A 20,390-nucleotide genomic window follows, 5' to 3' on the forward strand; every position below is an offset into this window, starting at 1 on the left:
CCTCACCCCAAGCAATATCCTACCTGGAATGCAGATGGAGCATCCGTTTCAAAAACTTCTTGGGGAGCTCCAGGTTGCAGGGTGGTGATAAACAGTAAGAGATGCTCTGGACCCTTCAACCTCACTTGCAAGTTTAGTGTAGACATAGCCTTGAAGACTCTGCTTTTTCTTGCTCGTGTTATTTTTTTTTTTTTAATAGATTCTACTGTTGGTCGACTGCCCACCCTTTTTATTGATCACCTGTCCTCAAATTCTATTATCTGCCCTATGTTTGCAGATCCCTGATCTGACTGCCCAGCCCAGATCTCTTCATCCTGTGGAATCTTAACTGTCAGTTATCTCTGCAGCATCTTCTATGTGGCAGCTCATTGGTAATTCAAGTGTAACTTGACCAAGATTGTTGTCTAAAACTTAGCAGGACTTTCCCCTGGGTGGCTTAGTCTTGTCATCTGACCCTTGCCTTTCAGCATCTTTCTCTAACTCCACTCTCATTGATTTGCCCCTTCTGGCTGCAAGACTCCCTTTTTCTTTTTTTAAAAAATATTTATTTGGCTGCACTGTGGCACATGGGATCTTTAGCTGCAGTGTGAAAACTCTGAGTTGTGGCATGTGGGATCTAGCTCCCTGACCAGGGATCAAACCCAGAGCCCCCTCCATTGAGAGTGTGGAGTCTTAACCACTGGACTACCAGGGAAGTCCCTGCAGAGCCTCTGGTTCAATCCTATTGAAGGTGCATTTTCATGGAAGACATGGAAACATTCTTAAGTAACTTGTCTTTCTTTTTGAACCTACAGAAAAGAGAGAGGTCCCACTTTCCTGAGTGTTTAGGATCACATTAGCACCCATGGGATAAAAGCCAGGGCAATGCCCCGTTAAATTGGCAGGCTGAAATGATCATTCTATTCTTTGGCTTTATTAGGTGTGTTACTGCCCATTTACACTGAAGAGAAAAGGCACTGGAGTCTGCAGAAGGCATAAGACAGCACGTGCCTCACACTCTTCATTTGACGTCTACCACCGCAACTGATGGGGCTCCCCAAGTGGCTCTGGTGGTAAAGAACCCGCCTGCCAGTGTAGGAGATGGAGGAGTCATAAAAGATGCGGGTTTCACCCCTGGGTTGGGAAGATCCCCTGGAGGAGGGCAAGGCAACCCACTCCAGTATACTTGCCTGGAGAATCCCATGGACAGAGGAGCCTGGCAGGCTATGATTGTTAAAACTGCAAAGAGTCGGACACGACTGAAGTGACGTAGCATCCACGCGGGCACTATAACTGAAGCTACCAAGCAATATCCTACTGCACAATGCAACTTGACTTCCCCTCAGCTTTACTGAGACATAACTGACATATAACACTAGGCGAGGTTAGTATGTATAGCGGAATGATTTGATATAAGTATATATTACAGAATGATCACCACAATTGGTTGGGTTAACATCTGTCACTTTACACAGTTACACATTCTTTTCCTTCGTGATGAGAATTTAAGATCCTCTCTTAGTAAGGATATAGGATACTGTACACTACACTCCCAGCACTTGCTTATCTTATAACTGGGGCTTTGTACTCTTGGGCCACCTTCCTCTGTTCCCCCTAAACCACACAACAGAACTTTTTTCCAGTTAATTATTTATTTATTTATCTGGCTGCACCAAGTCTTCACTGCAGCACACAGGATCTTCGATCTCCACTGCAGCATGCCAACTCTTAGTTGCGGCATGTGGGATCTAGTTCTCTGACCGGGGATGGAGCCCAGGCCCCCTGCACTGGGAGCAAGGAGTCTTAGCCACTGGACCACCAGGGAGGTCCCTACAATGCAACTTTAAACAGACATGATTTAAATCCCTTAGCTACTATATTCCCCAAAAGGTAGTATCCACCCACAAAACCAAGTAAGCCAAGGGCCCTGACATCTCTAGAAGGAGCTCGGCAGGACCAAAATTGGCAGAACATGGACAAACTTTGGACATTATGGCCTTTAATGGTGCAAAATATGCCCATTTTTACTGAAATTGGGAGAGAAGTCCTTTGAAGACATTGTGATATTCTAGGAAGGTTCTGAGGAAGCGGATGGAACAGGTTTTCTGAGTGTGAACCTAGATAGATCAAGAGTGGGTTGGTAAACTAAAAAAAGAAGGAAAATAAGTAAATGACCAACTGATAGTAACCTCATTCTTACATCCTGAGTAGTGAATTCACTTTGAACTTGTCATGAGAACTGAATTCACTTTATATTCTCTATATCCTTATGGAAATCTTTAAGTGCAGTCAGGATCTTAGAATTCATTTATTCTAAGACTCTTGTTTTACAGGCAAGGAAAACACACACACACACACACACACACACACACACACACACAGGGAAACCCCCTCACCAGAACCACAAAGCCAGGTGGGAACAGATCAGAATTCATTCATTGCTATTCCAGGTGGGAACAGCAATGAGATCAGAATTCATCAGATTCATTCAGAATCTGTCTCCTTCTCAAGATCTGTCCATGTCCTGGTAACCACCTCCTTTTCCTCTCTCACTTATGACATTGCTGCCCTTTCCAATTCAAGTTTGAAATCATCAAGCTCATGTGGTTGAATCGTTTGTTGTTGTTCAGTCACTCAGTCATGTCCAACTCTTTGCGACCCCATGGACTGCAGCACACAAGGCTTCCCTGACTTTCACCGTCTCCCGGAGTTTGCTCAAACTCATATCCACTGAGGCAATGATGCCATCCAACCATCTCATCCTCTGTCACCCCCTTCTCCTCCTGCTCTCAGTCTTTCCAAGCATCAGGTCTAAGTGTTTTGCTTTGTTCTTTCTTTCATCTTGTTTGTTTTTGTATCTGGCAATGTTCCCAATTCAGGAGGCAGGTGGCCGGGCAAACACAGATACCTCGTGTGGCTTGCAAAGAGCACTGTGATGCCTTTTAGTTTATTCTGAGGCCTTACATTGAGGATCTACAGGTTACAGGGGTGTTGTTATTGTTATTGTTTTATTACTTGGTTCCTGAACTCCCGACACCATTTTCTGTCCTCCGCATGTACCCCTGCCACTGCCATTCTGGGATTTCCTTGCTCATATACAGTTTGAGAAGACAGGTCTTTTCATTACTTTGATCATGTTGCACACAATAATTCTGCGTTGATTTACTCATCTTGGTTTCCTGATCCCAACCTGGAAACATCTCTTCGGTGCATGACTACTTCTCCTGATTTTTCTAACCAAGGCTCCGCTCACTTATCCTTCAACGTTATTATTACTGAGCTCTGGAGAGTCACATCGAAGGTTAATGTCTCCCTTTTCCCCCCAGATGGGAGGTTGAGCTTCCCGCTGAATCTCCATCAACTAATAAATCATTTTTCATTTCATTCAGTCACTCGAATTTTTTATCATAATGTTCCTCCTTTTGCATTCAATTAACCTTCTCATTTTTAGGGTCAAGGTGAACGAAGCATTTATTCTTTGCTTGTGAATCATCCTATTCAAAGTCATACTCCTTCTGAAAGCTTCTCTTCCTATTCTTTACCATTGTTAACTTTCTGTGGTTACATCTGCATCAAATTTTTGCTTTGCTGGTGTTGTTGACCATTTGGGTAGGGGTTTATCTTTCATTCGCTTGCTTCACCACCTCCTGCATACTTTATATAAGGTAAACATATTCTCAACCTCCACAGACAGGCACATAGCTTCTAAGCCATCCCTACAGGAACAGGAATGGTGTATAGATGTGGGACATGGGACATGACCTCAGTTCAGATGCGGTCATGTGTACACAGGGCTGGGCTAGATGTGGCTAGTTGGGCGGCTTCCTGATCTACCTTCCCACTGTCCTGTCTTGGGGGACAGCCCAGCTCCTGGGTGTGGTGTTCCACCTGCAGAAGGTCCTTGGTTAACATGCGCTGGTGCTCCGGGTAGTAACATGCTAACGTGAGGTCCCTAACAGCACCAAAGCATTAACTGATCACGCCCCACTTTGAGCCACCACTGAAACACGTCTGTGTTTCTACTAGAGTGCTCCTAACTCTTGTAGTTATATCTGTTTCCCCATCCGCGTTCAAGCCCTGTGAGTGTCTGGTTCATATTTGGATCTTCACAGCTGGGGCTTATCAAGCACTTAACGAATAAGACTTCTACGTTCCTGAAATGGCTCCCTCACTCTCAACCCTGGACCCAAATGCCCAATTTTCCTTCTGTAATATTGACTTTATGAGTAAATACACAGCGTGACAAACTATTAGGGAAATCAGAACCATGCAGGGATTACATTTTTCACAGGTGAAACGTACTTTAGAAGATTTATACTATATACCAAGTATGATTAGAGGATATTTGAAGCATTTTGCCTCTGGTAAAGGGGCCAACCAACCACAGGCATATGGATCAGCACTGAGAGATCCCCACCTATGCCTGGAGTCCTGTGTGATCCATCGCTCCTGAATCCCAACTGTAACCCTTCAACTGCTCCATTGAGACTGAATGCTTAGAGAAAAGCCAGACTAGAGACATGGCAACAAAAAGCTTAGGGCGAGGTGGTAGGGAAGGGAAAAGCCAGGAATTAGGCTGCTTGGTCAAGGGGAAAATCCAAAATAAATGTCAACATCTGGACTTTGTTTAGACTGTGGGCAACTATTATTTGTTTAAGAAAAGTGAGTTTTCGCACTGTCTACCCCAGCTCCCCTCCCCCATCACCAAAGTGGCATTTTGCGTCCTGTCTCCCGTCTACCCTTCCAGAAACTTGATCTACCCAGCTGTACTCTTAAGATGCTGGAGGCTGCTCTTTCATCCCCAGCTCAGCATTTGATCTTCTAGGTGCAATGTGAATGTTTGCTGAATAAACAAAGGTTGACTAGGTGCCATGAGAAACAGCAAACATTTCAAGAGCACTTCCTAACTTGCCCGATTTATAAATATTAACTCATTTAATCCTCCTTAATACAGACACTGCTCTTTTCCTCCATTTATGGATGAAGAAACACAGACAGGTTAAAGCACCAGCTCTTGGTCACATAACCCAAGCAATCTGGTTCTGGAGTCTATGTTCCTGTGTTGCTTCTTGTGTTACATATTTTACATAAAAATGATGATTCTTTAAAACACAATGATTCCCTTACTCCCCCCGCACCAAATAAATGTGTCACTGTGGATGATGAAGAAAACTGCTCAAATACTAAATAAAAGTAATAGGGCTTTATAGAATTTCTATGATAATATCTGAAAAGTATATTGATGACAGCCTTGAAATAGCTCAATTATCTTCTCTGCTCCTTGGAAGAACCTGTAGACTTGCTGTTTGTACTTTTTTTTAATTCAATTTTACTTTTTTCTTTTTAGTGTCAAGACTCTACATTTTGAAATGCTATTTAAAATGTTTAAATATTTGTATTATTTGCCTTATCATTAATTTGCATACAAAATATATCATAAATATAGTTTTGAAATATTTAGGATACTTAATAGCATGAGCTATCAAACAGTTTACACTTAATGTCATATTTTGGGGAGAATCATACAAACATTCATTTCTTTTGTCTAATTACAGAAACTTTAAATACATTCATTATTTTCCTAGAAAATTTATTTTTCCTAAGCATAAAGAAATAAACTATCTCTTGATCACTATCTAAAATGTAATTGAGAAAATATTTCCATATTTCAAAAAATTTTTAAATAGTGTGATGATGCTTAAGCTTTTCTGACCAAGATCTACAGTAAGAAATATATATTATAATCCAGTACCAACATAGGTGTACATATCTATATGTGTATAAAAAATTTGTTTTGCAAAATATTTAACCTTATAGCATACGACACACTGGTGTTTCTAATTTATTCCACTTAATTTTTTTTGATAGCTGATTTTGGGCTTCTCTGGTGGCTCAGACAGTAAGGAATCTGCCTATAATGCAGGAGACCGGGGTTTGATTCCTGGGTCAGGAAGATCCCCTGGAGAAGGAAATGGCAACCCACTCCAGTACTTTTGTCTGGGAAATCCCATGGACAGAGGAGCCTGGCGGGCTACAGTCCATGGGGTCACAAAGAATTAACACGACTGAGGGACTAAGACTGGAATCACTAAGTTGATTTTCTGATCCACTGATCGGTCATTAACAGCTCATGATCTGCAGTTTTTTGAGACTAAAGAAGCGGATTCTGGAGTTCACTAACTTTCTCCCTTCGATCCTGGTAACAGCAGATGACTTAAGAAAAGCTTGCTGGTCATAAGGAGGGCAGGAGTCCATAAGACGCTGTCACCTCAGGCAACAGGAAAGGCACCAAGTCAGCGTGGTGTGCACTTGCCCCATTTTCTAAGGACAGTGGCCTCCTGATTAATTACTTTGCAAATTACTCATTAAAACTTGGCTTTGCAAAGTTAGCCCTTGGTCCAGTTATTGCTGCCAGATTTCCTGTTTACACTGAGCTCAGTGTATTAGGTTATTGTCCCCACTGGGAAGTGCTTTAGACAAGGAAAAAGAGCGAATCAAAGCAAGAAACCAGACTCCCAGCATCATTTCATGGCACACCCTGACAAAGAATGAGTGAACAATAAAGAACTGTTGGGAAGTCTTGAAGACTGCTGTAGACATGAGCTGACTGAGATATTTCTATAGCAAATGGTCCACAAAGTTTGACAGAGGGTGATGAATCTGCACTCCTTTCTCCTGGCAGTCACTGACAGCAGAGCCCACCAGTAACTTCAACTATCACCTAAAGAGGTGTCATGATTTTCTGTATTTTCTAATTTCCTATATCCCTAAACTAAGAGGCAATGGTAAAGCCTTCCTGTGAGTAAGCTGATACACATTTTGTCCTTGTGTAATCACTGGTCATAGCAAACACCCTCTTCCAACAACACAAGAGAAGACTCTACACATGGACATCACAAGATAGTCAATACTGAAATCAGATTGATTATATTCTTTGCAGCCAAAGACAGAGCCAAAGATACAATCAGCAAAAAACAAAAAAACAAAACTGGGAGCGGACTGTGGCTCAAATCATGAACTCCTTATTGCCAAATTCAGACTTAAAGAAAGTAGGGAAAACCACTAGACCATTCAGGTATGACCTAAATCAAATCCCTTACGATTACACAATGGAAGTGACAAATAGATTCAAGGGATTGATCTGATAGACAGAGTTCCTGAAGAACTATGGACAGAGGTTCTTGACATTGAACAGGAGGCAGTGATCAAGACCATCCCCAAGAAAAGAAACGCAAAATGGTTGTCTGAGAAAGCCTTACAAATAGCTATGAAGAGAAGAGAAGCAAAAGGCATAGGAGAAAAGGAAAGATATCCCCATTTGCATGCAGAGTTCCAAAGAATAGAAAGGAGAGATAAGAAAGCCTTCCTTAGTGATCAGTGCAAACAAATAGAGGAAAACAATAGAATGGGAAAGAGTAGAGATCTCTTCAAAAAAATTAGAAATACCAAGGGAACACTTCATGCAAACAGGGGCACAATAAAGACAGAAATGGTATGGACCTAACAGAAGCAGAAGATATTAAGAAGAGGTGGCAAGAATACACAGAAGAACTACACAAAAAAGATCTTCATGACCCAGATAATCAAGATGGTGTGAATACTCACCTAGAGTCAGACATCCTGGAATGAGAAGTCAAGTGGGCCTTCGGAAGCATCATTACACACAAAGCTAGTAGAGGTGATGGAATTCCAGTTGAGCTATTTCAAATCCTAAAAGACGATGCTGTGAAACTGCTGCACTCAATATGGCAGCAAATTTGGAAAACTCAGCAGTGGCCACAGGACTGGAAGAGAGGCAACCTCAAAGAAAGGCAATGCCAAAGAATGCTCAAACTTACCACACAACTGCATTCATCTCACACACTAATAAAGTAATGCTCAAAATTCTCCAAGCCAGACTTTAACAGTGCGTGAACTGTGAACTTCCAGATGTTCAAGCTGGATTTAGAAAAGGCAGGGGAACCAGAGATCAAACTGCCAACATCCGTTGGATCATCGAAAAAGCAAGTGAGTTCCAGAAAAACATCTACTTCTGCTTTATTGACTACGTCAAGCCTTTGACTTCGTGGATCACAACAAACTGTGGAAAATTCTACAAGAGTTGGGAATACCAGACCACCTGACCTGCCTCCTGAGAAATCTGTACGCAGGTCAAGAAACAACAGTTAGAATTGGACATAGAACAACAGACTGGTTCCAAATTGGGAAACGAATGTGTCAAGGCTGTATATTGTCACCCTGCTTATTTAACTTCTATGCAGAGTACATCATGAGAAGTGCTGGACTGGATGAAGCATAAGGTGGAATCAAGAGTGCTGGGAGAAATATCAATCACCTCAGATACACAGATGACACCACCCTTATGGCAGAAAGTGAAGAACTAAAGAGCCTCTTGATGAAAGTAAAAGAGGAGAGTGAAAAAGTTGGCTTAAACCTCACCATTCAGAAAACTAAGATCATGGCATCTGGTCCCATCACTTCATGGCAAATAGATGGGGAAACAATTGAAACAGTGAGAGCAGTGAAGACTATTTTTTTGGGCTCCAAAATCACTGCAGATGGTGACTGCAGCCATGAAAATAAAAGACACTTGCTCCTTGGAAGAAAAGTTATGACCAACCTAGACAGTTTATTAAAAAGCAGAGACATTACTCTGCCAACAGAGGTCCATCTAGTCAAAGTTATGGTTTTCCTAGTAGTCATGTATGGATGTGAGAGTTGGACTATAAAGAAAGCTGAGCACTGAAGAATTGATGCTTTTGAACTGTGGTGTTGGAGAAGACTCTTGAGAGTCCCTTGGACAGCAAGGAGATCCAACCACTCGATCCTAAAGGAAATCAGTCCTGAATAGTCATTGGAAGGACTGACACTGAAGCTGAAACTCTAGTACTTTGGCCACCTGATGGGAAGATCTGACTCATTTGAAAAGACCGTGATGCTGGAAAAGATTGAAAGCAGGAGGAGAAGGGGATGACAGAGGATGAGATGGTTGGATGGCATCACCGACTCAATGGACATAAGTTTGAGTGAACTCTGGGAGTTGATGATGGACAGGGAGGTCTGGCGTGCTGCAGTCTATGGGGTCACAAAGAGTTAGATAGGACTGAGTGACTGAACTGAATTGAACTGAATCATATTTCTGCCCCAAATCACATGCATACAGATACCTGCTTCAATTAAAGTGGCTACTGCAGACTCACTTATTTTCTTGATTTCAGAGTTGAGAAAAGTGGCAATCAAAAAGCCAATTCTTAGTTTTGACATTTCCCTGTTGTTTTCCTATTTTATATCTCGTTTAGTTCTGCTCTAATATTTGTTACTTCCTTCCGTCTGCTAAATTTGGGTTTAGTTTATTCTTATCTTTCTAGTTCCTTGAGGTGTAATCTTTGAGATCTTTCTCATTTTTTCATCTAAACATGTATTGCAATGCACTTCCCTCTTCTATTTTTGTTTCATCCCGTAAGTTTTGGTAGTTTTTGTTTTCATTTTCATTTGTCTAGAGGTATCTTCTAATGTCCTTTTTTATTTCTTCTTTGACCTAATGGTTATTCAAGAGCAGGCTGTTTAATTTCCACATACTTGTGAATTTTTCAGTTAGTTTTAGAAAAGATAAGCAAAATTGACAAACTCCTACTAAGATAAAAAGAAGACTCAAGTAAATCAGAAATGAAAGAGGAATCGTTACAACTGATACTACAGAAATTAAAAGGATCATAAAAGACTAATATGAACAACAATACACCAACAAACCAGATAACCTAGAACAAATGGATAAATTCCTAGAAACATATAGCCCACAAAGACTAAATCATAAATAAAGAGAAAGTATGAGCAGATCTATAAGTGTAGAGATTAATCAATAATCAAAATCTCCCAACAAAGGAAAGCACAAAAATACTTGGCTTCATGATGAATCCTACCAAATAAAGAAAAATTAGTGCCAATCCTTCTCAAACTCTTTCCAAACACGGAAGAAGAGTGAACACTTTCAAACATTTCATGAGGCCAGCATTAGCCTGATACCAAAACCAGAAAAAGACACCACAAGAAAAGAAAACTAGAGTCAGGGACTTCCTTGGTGGTCCAGTAGTTACGACTAAGCAATATAGGGCCTATGGGTTCAATCCCTGCTTGGGGAGCTGAGATCCCATTGGCCCCAGAGCCAAAACACCAACACATAAAACAGAAGCAGTATTATAACAAATTCAATAAAGATTTTTCCAAAAAATGATCCACATCAAAAAAAGAAAACTATAGCCAATATAGCTGATGAATATAGATGCAAAATTCCCCATCAAATTACTAGCAAACTGAAGCCAACAGCACATGAGAAGGATTATATACCACAACCAAGTGAGATTTATCCTTAGGATGGAAGAATGTTTCATATATGAAAATCAATTAATGTGATATTCCATATTATCGGAATAAAGGATAAAAATCACACGATCATCTCAATACACACAGAAAAAGCATCTGACAAAATCTAACAGCTTTTTATAATAAAAATTCAAAACAAACTAGAAACAGAAGGAAATTACTTCAACATAATAAAGACTAATTATGAAAAACCCACAGGAAACATTATACTTAATGGTGAAAAACTGAAAGCTTTTCCTCTAAGATCAAACCAAACATCTTCAAGCAAAGGAAACAATCAACAGAATAAAAGGGCAACTTATGGAATGGGAAAAAATACTTGCAAACTGTACATCTGACAAGGAGCTCATCTCCAAAACATATAAGGAACTCCTACAAGTCTGAAAAAAACTGGGCTAAGGACTTAAATAGACATTTTTCCAAAGAAGACATACTGATGGTGGAGCCATACATAAAAAACGTTCAATGTTACTAATCTGCTGCTGCTGCTGCTGCTGCTAAGTCGATTCAGTCGTGTCCAACTCTGTGCGACCCCATAGACGGCAGCCCACCAGGCTCCTCCGTCACTGGGATTCTCCAGGCAAGAACACTGGAGTGGGTTGCCATTGCCTTCTCCAAAGCATGAAAGTGAATAGTAAAAGTGAAGTTGCTCAGTCGTGCCCGACTCTTAGCGACCCCATGGACTGCAGCCTACCAGGCTCCTCCGTCCATGGGATTTTCCAGGCAAGAGTACTGGAGTGGGGTGCCATTGCCTTCTCCTACTAATCATCAGGGAAATGCAAATCAAAATCACAATGAGACATCATGTTACACCTGTCAGGATGGTTATTTTATATGGAAAAGCATATATAAAAAATGTTCAATGTTACTAATCATCAGGGAAATGCAAATCGAAATCACAATGAGACATCTCGTTACGCCTGTCAGGATGGTTATTATATATGGAAAAGCAAACAAACAAGAAACAAGAAGTGTTGGCAAGGATGTGGAGAAATTGGAACCCTTGCATTCTGTTGGTGGGAACACAAAATGGTACAACTGCTACAGAAAACAGTATGGAGCTTTTGCAAAAAATTAAACACAAAACTACGTAAGATTCAGCAATCCCACTTCTGGGTATTTATCCAAAATAATTGAAATCAGAATCTTAAAGATATATTAGCACTCCTTTGTTCATTGTATCACTACTCACAGTAGCCAAATGTGGAAAGAACGTAAGCAGCCCAGATAAATGAATGAAGAACATGTGGCAGATACAGACAATGGAAGACTATCCACCTTTTAAAAAGAAGGGAATTTTGCAACATGTGACAACATGGATGAACCTTGAGGATATTATGCTAAATGAAATAAGCCAATCACAGAAGAATAAATACTGCATGATTCCATAGACACGAGCTATCTAATGAAACAGTCAAATTTCTAGAATCAAAGATTGGAAAAATGGGAAGTTACTAGTCAACTGACATTAACAGTTCAGTTAAGAAAGATAAATACATTCTAAAGATCTTCTGTAAAACACTGTACCTAAAGTCAACAACACTGGAACGTACACTTAAGAGTTGTGTTAAAAGAATAGCTTTCCTGGCTTCCCTGGTTGTCTGCTGGTTAAGAATCCACTTGCCAACGCAGGGGACACAGGTTCTATCTCTGGTCTGGGAAGATTCCACATGCCAAGTGGCAACTAAGCCCGTGCACCGCAACTACTGAAGCCTGTGCATGGCAACTAGAGAGTAGCTAAAAATAATAAAACATTCTTTTTTAAAACAGACTGGCTCTCATGTTAAGTGCTCTACCCACAGTTTACAAAAACAAGTAGAACTACTATTAGCAAAAATTTTCCTGGGCAGGGTGAGATGCATATGAGCTAGCTTTCTCTCTTCCTTCCCACCGCCCGCTAGATTATGGACAGACTCTTTGCCGGTCATGTAGTTTGCTGTCAAGAGGTCTCCCGTTATGCACAGGAGACTCATCTCCACCTCAGGTGAAGCACAGCTTCTCCACTGATGCCAAACAGCCTTTTCTAAACTATGACAGCGGCAAGAACACAATGAGGGTGGCTCAGGATTAGGATGTCTGCCCTGCTGCTGCTGCTGCTGCTAAGTCGCATCAGTCGTGTCTGACTCTGTGCAACCCCAGAGACGGCAGCCCACCAGGCTCCCCTGTCCCGGGGATTCTCCAGGCAAGAACACTGGAGTGGGTTGCCGCCGTTAAAACCAAGAGTTAATACTAAGAGGTACCAAGCTCTGGTCCTGTGCACGTGTGTTCAGTCACTTTAGTTGTGTCCAACTCTGTGATCCTGTGGAGCCCGCCAGGCCCCTCTGTCCATGGGATTCTCCAGGCAAGAACACTGCAGTGTGTTGCCATGCCCTCCTCCAGGGGATCTTCCCAACCCAGGGGTCAAACTCTCATCTCCTGCATCTCCTGCATTGGCAGGTGTATTCTTTTAACCCCTGAGCCACAAGCTCTGGTCCTACATCATATCAAAACCACGAGGAAAGCTCTGACCTTTTGTATGTCTAAAAAAATCAGCCCTGCTTCAGGGCTTCCTTTCTTTCCTGATTGGTTCTCTAAGAAAAGAACTTTGAACCTCACACAATCGAGTACTGAATTTTCCATAGTTTAGTTGGTTCCTTGTTTCTCTTATGTTCTTGAGTTATTTATAGACTGGAATTCTGTCCTGCATTTTTCTTGCACCGTCTTCGCCTCCTCAGGCAAGGACACCCATCTGATGTCTCTGGTCTGAGCAGATGATTTCTGGGCCTACCTGGTGAGTGGACTCTAGGATGGGAGTAGCTTCTGAGAGTGTCCAGGGAAACTGACACTCCTCTAGTATCATCTATCAGCATGAAGACTGTCTCTGATCCAGTGTAAAATCTGAGAAAGCAGTGGTCCCCAACACTGTAACAGCAAGTTCATGCACCAGGCCACAGTATGCTCGTGTGAATGTCCCCAGTAAAGATTATTTGAAACAGATGATAGGCTACGGTCCTTTAAAATTGTTTCTAGTAAATAGTACATTATTTTGCACCAGTTAATTTCTAAATACCTTAGATATGAGGTAGGTCTAAACAGAAAACCAACTTTACAGCTCTTGAAAGCCTTGTAATCCACATCTTTGTGCACAGGAAATCATACTAGATATCTTTATTTCAGACATTTAGGATAGAAGTATTTGCTTGTCATATGGGTTTAAAATGCAACACATTTCTGTGGACAGAAAAGTTATCATACAAATACTATAGGGAAGCCTTCCTGTACTTTATGTCCCAAAATATGGTTAATTACTATAAAAAATAAAATATACTCCAAATGGTAAATTTGTTGAATCATTTACTTTTATGCTGTCACTCACATATAAATAAAATTTCTTCACTGACCAAGAGAACAATAAACCAAACAAATATAGGACAAGTGGGGGTGGGGAAAATAAATCTGACATTTTTCCTAGTGCCTGGGTTTGACTATTTATTATATTTCTAATTATAGAGCATGGACAGGGCTGTTTTAGGCTGGAATGCAAAATTTGTGAGAAGAGATCATTTCCAGCACAGAGTCAGAGCATTTCCTAAAGTATCATTCATCTTTCTTTGGTCTGCCCACCCCACCCCCTGCCATCAAGACATACAACACAGATGTCTTTTAGTTTAATGATACTAGTTTCCAGGTAACCAAATTAGAAATGCAGAATATGGCCCAATGTTGATAAGCCAGTATGGTCTAGTTGATTACATCTTCCTCAGGTAATTTCTCAAAAGTCATTAGGATGCTATTTAAACATACCTACACACAATCCAAACTTGTTCTCCGAGATTCATCTCCCCGTCACTGACAATCTCATTAAGACATTCTAATCAAAAGCCATATGCGATGAAATCACCATCCCCTACCACTTCAGCAGATAAAGTGACCTTAGTGCCTTTCCCTGACCAATAATAATGATGCTGCTGGAGTGGTCACATAACTCACGTTCTTGCTCTGACCTACTGACTTCTCACTTCATCTAAGTGGCTCACCTAGATACGCATGCTCCCACCCAGACCAGCTAAATGGCATTGTGTTGCTGTTGTTTAGTCGCTATGTCGTGTCCGACTCTTTGTGACCCCATGGACTGTAGCCAACCAGGCTCCTCTGTCCCTGGGATTTCCCAGCCAAGAATACTGGAGTAGGTTGCCATTTCCTTCTCCAGGGGATTTTCCTGACCCAGGGATCAAACCCTGTGTCTCCCACACTGGCAGGTGGGTTCTTTCCTGCTGAGCCATCAGGGAAGCCAATGGCATTGTGATGAGGGTCTGATTTTCAAACCTAAGATGTAAAGGGACGATTTATTGATAGAACCATCCTGTGAATTTCACTAATGAAGAAAAGCAACTAAGTACTTCTGGTCCCGGATGGCTTGGGGGCCTAAATTATCTGGTTTACACCTGCAGAGTAATAAGTTGTGTTGATCAGCTGCCATATCTCCAGGCAACTGGGATTTGTGAAGGAAAAAAAAAAGACTGTAAACAACTCTAGTCTGGAACTTAAAGGGAAAAAAAAAAAATGCTGATCCAGGACAAAAGGAGAAGCTGCTGTGGTAACCAGACTTTTCTATATAACAAGTATGTTTCTGCCTAATTCCATAGCATCTAGTTACGCTATTAACAGCCACCGCCACCACGACTATATAGACGTTTAAAGCAAGCAAACTGTACATGTTTACATCTACTGGCTCTATGTGTCTACTCGCAATGCTGAAAAAAGCATTGTGAAATAAATACATATTGGAAGAGGCGTATGAAATATGGAGACACTGTCTCCATTCCACAAAAGAATTAATTTGCTGAAAATAAATAAAAATTACTTTTTGATTGTTAAGCATGTACTGGAAAAGATTCTTTTGTAGGGCTATATACATAGAAACCCGGAGACGGCAATGGCACCCCACTCCAGTACTCTTGCCTGGAAAATGCCATGGATGGAGGAGCCTGGTGGGCCGCAGTCCATGGGGTTGCTAGGAGTTGGACACGACTGAGCAACTTCACTTTCACTTTTCACTTTCATGCATTGGAGAAGGAAATGGCAACCCACTCCAGTGTTCTTGCCTGGAGAATCCCAGGGACGGGGAAGCCTGGTGGGCTGCCGTCTCTGGGGTCGCACAGAGTCGGACACGACTGAAGTGACTTAGCAGCAGCAGCAGCAGCATACATAGAAACCAAGTCATCAAGCCATTTAGTGTGTAGCCAATTACTTAAATCTGAGAGAAACACAACTCTAAATTTATTTAAATCTCTCTATACTTACTAACAGAGAAGGCAATGGCACCCCACTCCAGTACTCTTGCCTGGAAAATCCCATGGATGGAGGAACCTGGTAGGCCGCAGTCCATGGGGTTGCTGAGGGTCGGACACGACTGAGCGACTTCACTTTCACTTTTCACTTTCATGCATTGGAGAAGGAAATGGCAACCCACTCCAGTGTTTTTGCCTGGAGAATCCCAGGGACGGGGAAGCCTGGTGGGCTGCCGTCTATGGCGTCGCACAGAGTTGGACACGACTGAAGCGACTTAGCAGCAGCAGCAGCATACTTACTAAAGGCTTCCCTAATAGTTCAGTTGGTAAAGAAGCCGCCTGCAATGCAGGAGACCCCAGTTCGATTCCTGGGTTGGGAAGATCCCCTGGAGAAGGGATAGGCTATCCACTCCAGTATTCTTGGGCTTCCCCTGTGGCTCAGCTGGTAGAGAATCCGTCTGCAATTCATGAGTCCTGGGTCCGATCCCTGGGTTGCGAAGATCCCCTAGAGAAGGGAAAGGCTACCCACTCCAGTATTCTGGCCTGGAGAATTCCATGGACTGTATAGTCCACGGGGCTGCAAAGAGCTGGACATGGCTGAGCGACTCTCACTCACTCCACTTCTCACTTCATACTTACTAAAAAGTTACACAGTCATGCATAGTGATGATGTGAGCTCTTCAAAACTCCCATTTACTTTCCCCTTAGGTCCTTATCATTTGCATTATTTTATCACTTGTGTTATTTACCCTACAACATGTAAACACATGTGTGCGAGACGTCAGTCGAGTCTGACTCTTTGTGACCCTATGAGCTGTAGCCCACCAGGGCTCCTCTGTCCATGGGATTCTCCAGACAAGAATACTGGGGTGGGCTGCCATTTCCTTCTCCAGGTGATCTTCCCAACCCAGGGATCAAACTCACAGCTCTTAAGTCTTCTGCATTCGGAGACAGGTTCTTTACCACTAGCGCCACCTGGGGAGCCCTTACAACACATAAAACATAAATTAAGCCAAAATTTCTGGTCAAGGTAGAATTAGGAGACTGACTTCAGATGAAGCTAGATACAGGGCTTTGCACTTACAGTTTCTAAAGAGCTCAAAATTTTTAAATTAAAAGGTCCAGTCAGAATTTTACCAATGTCACAATAATGAACTAGAAGCTATTCTTTAACCCAAATCGATTTTGAGAATAATTAAAGCCAATGAGTTTCATTACCCTGAACTACATGTTGTCAACACTAACTCTCTTAGTATTTTATCTATTTATTTGGCCGCTCGGGCTCTTAGTTGCCACACATGAGATCTTCGTTGAGGCAAACGGGACCTAGTTCCCTGTTCAGGGATCAAACCCAGGTCCCCTGCATTGGGAGCTGGGAGTCTTAACCACTGGGCTGACAGCGAAGTCCCTCTCTATTTTTAAAAGAACAGAACTTGCAAAGCGCTCTCTCTAGCATAAGAAAGGTATGGAGCCATCCAGGTAACAGATGTAGATTAAATACTCCAACAGGGATGGGAAGAGCATTTCCTCCCTCAGGATCCATGGAGGAAATGGGTCCACAAAATCAGGGCAGGGAAGAAAGCACAGCCTTCTGGAGTAACTTGGCTTAACGGACAAATGACCTCACATTTCTAGTTTTACAGCTGCACGAAGTACATCCATGCCCAAGACATCCAGAAAAGGGAAAGTTAACTTCAACACTGTTTTGGAAGACAGTGTCTTCCTTTAATTAATAGATTCCAAAAAAAGTTAGCTTATGTTATGTAAAAAACTAACATATTTGGAATGCATTGTCCTGTGTGTGTGCTCAGTTGCATCCAACTCTTTTTGACTCCATGGACTAGCAGCCCGCCAGGCTCCTCTGTCCATGGGATTCTCCAAGCAAGAATACTTGAGTGGGCAGCCATTTCCTCCTCCAGCAGATCTTCCAGACCCAGGGATGGAACCCACGTCTCTTGCATTGGCAGGCAGATTCTTAACCACTGAGCCACCTGGGAAGCCGTTATTGGTGTTTAGTAGCTCAGTCACGTCCAACTCTTAGGGACCCCACGGACTGCAGCACACCAGGCTTCCCTGTCCTTCACTATTTCCTGGAGTTTGCTCAAACTCATGTCCATTGAGTTGATGATGCCATCCAACTGTCATCTTCTGTCGTCCCCTTCTCCTCTTGCCCTCAATCTTCCCCAGCATTAGGGTCTTTTCCAATAAGTTGGCTCTTTCCGTCAGGTGGCCAAAGTATTGGAGCTTCAGCTTCAGCACCAGTCCTTCCAATGAATAACCAGGGTTGATTTCCTTTAGGATTGACTGGTCTGATTCCCATGCTGTCCAAGGGACTCACAACAAGCATCACCGTTGGAAAGCACCAGTCGGCACTCAGCCTTCTTTATGATCCAGCTCTCACATCTGTACATGACTACTGGAAGAACTGTAGCTTTAACTATATGGACCTTTGTCAGCAAAGCCCTCTAATGACAGATAAGTGAGGCCTTGTTGTGCTTGTGAAATCTTGAGTGACCGACTTTGCATAAGCCCTCCAAACAGCACACTAAGCTCCTGCTGATGCCACAGGCAGTGTCCTCCTTGTAAACAGAGGGATCCACCAAGGCTTAGGCAGTAATGGTTTAGGATCAACTCTGGGACAATCAGATTAACTTCACTCAGTCATTGCTTTCTTCTGCTTTGGCTGGTTAATCCTCAAGCTCTCTTTTCAGTCAAGCATATCCTCTTATTTAATGGGCTTTCAAGTGAAACAGAGACCACCTTGCAAAGTATTGCAAATAAGTAAATCCATCCAGGAAAATCCAGAAACTCCACTGAAGTTCACAGATAAAACTCATAAGTAGATCCAGTATTTTAAAAGATTACCAGAAGGGAATTTAGCTAGTCACATTGGCCAAATAAAAGTTACTTAAACTCTCCTCTGGAAAATAAGCTTTAGCCTTTTCTACCATACTGATAATAATGTTGATCTGAAGATATTATTAGCAAGCTTTTAAAAATAATTTTATTTATTCATGTAGTTTTGGCTGTGCTAGGTCTTCATTGCTGCTTGGGGAGAGCTGAGCTTATTGCGGTGGCTTCTCTTGCCGCGGTGCACAGGCTCTCGGGCTCACGGGTTTCCACAGTTGCAGCACGTGGGCTCCACAGTTGCGGCTCCCAGGCTCTAGAGCGCAGGCGCAGTAGTTGGGGCACACAGGCTTAGCAGCTCTGTGGCACGTGGGATCTAACGGGGTCAAGGATTGAATCCATGCTCTCCTGCACTGGCAGTCGGATTCTCCACCACTGAGCCACCAGTGAAGCCCAGATGTAAAGAGCAAACTTTTAAAAATAAAAATTTAATATCTTTACTTCTTTTTCCTGTATGTATATTTGGTCAGTTCATCACCATGTGAGACAATAAAGGACAGCCCTTAAACTCTCAAAACCTAATCCCGTATGAAAAGGACTTGGTTATGACTTGGTGGTATTCTTGTTTGTATTTCAGATCAGTCATGTTTTAAAAAGGAGACTTTAATTTGTATATGTCATTCAGGCACCCATTCTTTTCATATTGACCAATATTACCAATACTCCTGAGGAAATTATATCCTAGGTGAAAAACCAAATGAATATAATCAATTCTCACTATACTTCTGATCCAAAAGGTCATGTAAATTATTGTCAGTAGAGTGTATTTTAGAATTCAGAATTGTGAAACGTGTATTTGGACCTTAGCTGTTTGGGGCTACACACAAAGTTGTAGGACTCTATGTCCATTTTAGCAAAAATAATAAAGGTTCTTTTGCAGAGCCCGACTGGCAACTACTTTGCCCACTTCCACTATATGGTCCAGCATCTTCCCAGAGTCCTCAGCTCATGTTGGGAGTGGACAGTGTCACCCCTCTCACACATACTGTTAAACCTCATCAGAGCAGCTTTCCTCTGATTCTGTGATTTCTTGGGCTCAGGAAGGTAAGGGTTTGGGTTTAAAATGCCCCCTAAACCCCTGTAGCTTAACTCAGAGGTTTAGAACACCTCAAACTTCTTTCCTTTCAGGACTTGAATAAAACTTAGGAGTCAGCAAAGGGGAGGCTATTTTCAACAGGAGAGAAAAGCTAGACCATGGATCTTAAGCACTTTGTAGCCACGGATTCCTCTAAGATCGAAGAACTTGATCGAAGCAGTGGACTCTTTCCAAAAAAAGAAAAAAGAAGGTATTTGTGTGAAAAACACATTTTCGAGAGAGAGGTCGTCGTTGTCTTGAAACTCATCCAGGACGCAAATGAAACCAGTCACGCCATGGCCACCTCCCCAGGCTCCTTGCTAGCTTTGGACTGTGTTGCTCAGATTCTAGTCTGGGGTCCAGCGGACTTGGTGCCTGGCTGGGTCAGTGGGCCTGGGGCGCTCTGTTGAGTGGGAGAGGAGAGGAGGGGCACAGATCTGGGTCCCGCTTCCAGCCTCCTAATTGGCAGTCCTCACACTCAGCCCTGGCTGAAAGCTTAGGCTGCTATGCCAACTCTGACTGGTCTTCTTCTAAATAGGGGTAATTCACATAGAATTCTTTTCAGCACTTCCAGGATTCCTCTCCGGGGCTAAAGACATGATCCAACAAGAAATCGAGTCTGACGGTTTCAGCAAAAATACAATTAAAAGCACATACTAGAAGGTGTTCGTGTCCCATGGCCATTTCTGATAAATACCCTGGATGTTTAACAAACACTGGGGAGAAACTGAAAACGTCCAAAAGTCACTCATCCCATTTGCATTGGCCTGTAAGTGCTG

Source organism: Bos taurus, chromosome 12 (genome assembly GCF_002263795.3).
Source record: "Bos taurus isolate L1 Dominette 01449 registration number 42190680 breed Hereford chromosome 12, ARS-UCD2.0, whole genome shotgun sequence".
NCBI classification, from domain to species: domain Eukaryota; kingdom Metazoa; phylum Chordata; class Mammalia; order Artiodactyla; family Bovidae; genus Bos; species Bos taurus.